The 4,959-nt window shown below is 42.0% G+C and overlaps 1 pseudogene; it reads right to left on the bottom strand.

Annotated features, from left to right (window-relative positions):
• Positions 1 to 1,919: 1,919 nt before the first annotated feature.
• Positions 1,920 to 4,959, bottom strand: LOC109447137 (olfactory receptor 1L8; annotated as a pseudogene).

Below are 4,959 nucleotides of genomic sequence, written 5' to 3' on the forward strand. Positions count from 1 at the left end.
TTTCAGTGGAGTTGAGTTCAGACGGAATTTTGGCCTCTCTATTGCAATAGCCTTGAATAAGTCTCCCTTGTCTGTTTAACTTTGCCTGGTGCAATTTTTGCTTAGATCGATGCCAAACATATGCTTCCGAAATTTATCAGTCAGATAAGACACTTATCTTTCCTAGAACAGAAACAGTAGTGGGGGGTGGGGGGAAGAAAGGCTTTACAGTAACTAAACTCTCTTCATGTGGAAGGAAAGATTGAGACTAGGAAAGAAGAGTTCCTACCAAACAGTGATTTAATCTTTCTATTTTTAGATGTTCACTTATAATATCAAATTTTCTACCACATTCTGAGTTTTCATTTCTTAACACAGTATCAATATTTTCCCAAGATAATTGAGAGAGTGACAACCCTATAGCCCAATAAAATGATAACAAAATATCTAAAGCTAGTACATTTTCTAGAGACTGTCTTTTTGGACATATACCTTACTACAAAACATTAGTGTTGTCAGTTTTGAAAATCAGGCATCTGAAGCTGTTTAATATTAAACAATTTCTCTGAAATGGAAGTGACCTTAATATTATCTAGTTCAACTCCTGCCTAATAGGAGAACTGTTTTTATAATACCCTTCTCTAATGGCTGCCACTTTCAACAACTCTTGCTTTTGCATTTCTTCCTTATTCTGTGCCAAGAATTACCTTCCCAATTCTTACACATATTGGGTCTAGTTCTGTCTCCAAAAGCAACTCAGAATCAACCTCATGACAGAGAAATGATCTTCTCTCCTTAGAAAATAGGCAGACCAATAGGTGATAATGATTTTGCAAATATAGATACTTCTAGGGTGAATGAAACCAAAAAAAGGCTCAGGAAAAGGGATGGACCAAGAGCTGTCAGGGGGACCGAGGGAAGGAAGCCAGGGCAGAGACACAGAAGTAGACTTTATTCCTACTGTGTATGGCTTATCATCTGGGGTGCTGGATCTGAGTTGCTAAGTCAAATAGCTCTTGAAGGCCAATTCTTGATTATCTGCTGTGTTCAGGACCCAGGACACTGTGCTGAGAAAGATTCCGAAAAAAGGAGCAGATGTCATCTATTTTCTGCTCAGTGGGCAAGAAACTTTTCCTGCTGTTGGGCAGGTTCTAATGTTATGGGGAAGACAACAAACATACGTACCTGTGCGTGGGCACACGTGCATGCACACACATGTAACTGCGGAGACATTGAAAGTGCTGCAAATTGAATAACTGATTGCTGCTGTTTCTTAAAATATGTAAGGATACTGGGAACTGGGAACTCAGAATTATTGAACAAGGAGAAATTTGCTCAATAAAAATTAATGAAAAGTCTTAGTTTTCACTTGGAGGGAGTGAATAGGAAAAGAGAACGGCGGTGGGGAATGAGGAATGGGTACAAAGACCCTGGGTCATTCTGAGCCTTGATTGGTGGGCACATATGTAAGATAGAAAGAAATGTATATTGTATATTTATATATTTACTGTATAAATATACAATATTTATTACAAATATATAAGACTGGCTACAATAGTCTAATCGTGTCATCCATATGATTTCCTGTGAACCCCTGTCTTAGTATGCTAGCCTCCAGTAGCTTGATATACTAGGGTACCAAAAAAATGTTTACAAGTGGACGCATTGGTCAGCGTTGCTCAAGCAGTAGTTCGCCATAATCAGAAGTGTCTGAACAGTGGTGGTAACCACTCTGAGCGCCTCTTGTAATTGCAGAAGTCAGTCGTGACTTGTATTCATCTTTTGTTATCAGTATATATTGAGTATTACAATTTTGATACAGTTTTCCTTTCTTAAAATGTGTATACATATTTTTGGCACCCTCTGTATATACCAGGAATCAGCAGAAACGCAGACTCACAGGAGAAGACTCACTCCTGGGCCTGGCCTCGGAGGCGCTGCTAGGGTTTCCTTTTGCCCATCAGCTTCCTCAGGCCCCACTTAATGTCTTTGTTCTTCAGGCTATAGATAAAAGGGTTTAGCATGGAGGGCAAAACTATGTAGAAGACTTTTGCCACCCGGTCATTGATGGTGTAGCTGGACGGGTCGGAAGTAAATGGAAATAATGCTTCCATAAAACAGGGTCCCCATGGTGACGTGGGAGCCACAGGTGGAGAAAGCTTTATGCTTCCCAGCAGCTGAGGGGATCTTGAGCACCAGCAGTGAGGATTAGTAGGTAAGAAATGATAATGCATATAAAGGGAGTCACCAAGTGTATCACCCCTTCTGTCATTATCACAATTTCATTGACAAACGTGGAGAAGCAGGACGATTTCCGCAGAGGGTTGATGTCACAGAGGAAGTGTTGATAACACTGGAGTCACAAAAGAGCAGCTGATTTCTCAGGAAAACTAGTAAGGAAGAATGGAGGTGAGAGATGGAGCAGGAGAAAACCAGTAGCAGGACACATCAGCGATGACTCAGTAGGAACATAGTGGAAGGGGTCACAGATGGCCACATGGTGGTCAGTGGCCAGGGCTGTCAGGAGCTGACCTTCTGTGCTGGCAAAGGCCAAGAAGAAATACACCTGGGTCATGCACTCAGCATAGGAGATGGACTTCTTCTTTGACAGAAAGTTCACTAGCATCCGGGGAAAGGTTGTTGTGCAGCAAACATCAGTGAAGGATTAGATACTGAGGAAAAATTACATGGTGTCTGGAGCTGATTGTCACAGCGGATGACCAGGATGATGAGCCAGTTTCCTCCCACGGTGACCAGGTACATGAGGAAGAACAGGACAAAAGGTGGCTTCTGGTCCTCAGGTGGGGAGGAGAGTCCCAGGAAAATGAACTGTTGGCTTGGTCGACATTCTCCCTCAGCCTACACATACATGCCAATGCATATAGAAAATCCTAGAATGTTCAATTCAACAAGTTTCAATTTATTCCTGTCTCCCCTAGGACTCCTATAATTGGTCCATGATTCTGCCTTCTCTTCTGCAATCCCAAAATGCAAGTTGAACAATAAAAAACGTTGAACCTGCATTAAATGCAGGGACATTAGAGTGGATTTCCTTTCAGAAAGAATCCCATGTGGGCCTCGATGATACATATTCCTTTAGTTCCCCATAAATACTTATTCAGGTATATTAGGTAGAGGTTCATCTCTCTGCTATCCTTGCAAATAAAGCCCATAAAAACAAAACAAAAAACAAAACAACTAATTGCATCAGGTAAATAAGACGAATGCTGACATGCTGTTTATGGTCACCCTTTCATTAAAATCTAGCAAAAAGCTCTATCACATATGAACATATTTATAAAAACACTCCTAGACAGTGGGGATTTATGCTCTCACAATTATTTAATACCATTGTATTAAATATTCACTGGGAACCAATAATGAGATTACGAAGGTAAATGACTCTCAGTTCCTAATCTTGAGGGTGGTTATAGTCTAGTGGGGAAACCACTTTGAAGCAAATAAAACGCTCCAGGTGTAGTGACAGATGCGGCAGAGCAACAGCGGAGCGTGGTGTCCTCGGTAAGAGCACGCATTTTGGAATCAGCGCGTTCGTTTTCTGGCTGCGTGGTCTTAGGCTGACTGTTGAACACCTCTGGTTCTTGGCCACCTGTCTGTCATGTGGGGACAGTAAATACCTCCCCACGCCACCTCGTCTTCTCGTCCTCCACCACTTGCATGACGTCTTTCTTTTCTTTCTGCCGAAATTCTCTTTTCTGTCACATGTTCTTAGATGCTCTTGAAAGCAATCAGTCTGTACTTCTTTGCAAAATCTGACAGCCTTCATATGTTTCATGGTTTGACCACTCTTCATATGATCTTGTGAGACTTTGTAAGAGAAACATTTATTTGTGCTTTGTAGGATTTTGGTGGTTACCAGAGGGAAAGGGGGGAGGGGGTGGTAAAAGAGGGAAAAGGGGGTCAAATATATGGTGATGGAAGGAGATCTCACTCTGAGTGGTGAACTCACAATGCAATATATAGATGATGTACTATAGAAATGTACGCTGGAAACCTATATCATTTTACTAACCAATGTCACCCCAATAAATTTAATAAAGAAAGAAAGAAAATGAGTATGCAATTAAGACAAGTAATAGCAGTTACGCCTAAGACATACTGAGCCCTGATTAGGTATTCAGCACTGAGCTCAATACTTTATGTATATTGCTCAAAACAGCTCTCTGACCTGGCTTTCAACAGCACTACCCTTTAAACAGACGAGAACACTGAGATTAATGGTGTTAGGTGATTTTCTCAGGATCATGCAGCGTGGAAGGGCCAGAGCCTGGGCCCAACCAGGATGCTCTTGAACACAAAACAACACTTCCTGACTCTTTAGTAAAGCTTCAAGAATTTATGCCAGAAACGACGGTACAGGGGTGTAACTTTTCACTGTGGACATTTTCTACCTTAACATCTTTGTTTCAGTGACTGACAGGCTCTCAAAATCAATGTTGCGTGTAGTCGTTACTTTAATTGCTAGAGACAGGACTTCTCTCAAGCCTCGTGTTGACCAGGGGCTGTGTTTCTACGGAGCTGTGGTGATGCAGAGGAAACTTTCGGGATACAGACACCAAAGACGTGGCTCCGCTCCCTACTCACAATGGGTCTGTTGGCAAAATCTCTTCACCATTCTGAGTTTCACTTTCCTCATACATGAAACAAAATAAAACCTGTTCTCAAGAGAAAAGGGAGGAACATGTGTGTGAAAGCAGTTTGGAAACCACAAATGCAAATGTATGTCAGAGGAATGACTGGGAACCGGGTGATAAAGAAGGAGCCAGCAGGAGGGGACGGAGAGGCTGAGCTAGACTAAATGCGGTGGAGAAGGAAAGGCCTTTAGGCTGTGAGAACAGAGGGTCTAGAGCTGGAAACATGAAGGAGCAGGTGTTTCTGCAGTCAGAATGGTTTGTCCATTTTTTTCCCATTCTATCTAGCACCTACCAGCATGCGCTTGGTTTCTTCAAGGATCTCCAT

This window comes from Rhinolophus sinicus, linkage group LG04 (genome assembly GCF_036562045.2).
Source record: "Rhinolophus sinicus isolate RSC01 linkage group LG04, ASM3656204v1, whole genome shotgun sequence".
Classification (NCBI taxonomy): domain Eukaryota; kingdom Metazoa; phylum Chordata; class Mammalia; order Chiroptera; family Rhinolophidae; genus Rhinolophus; species Rhinolophus sinicus.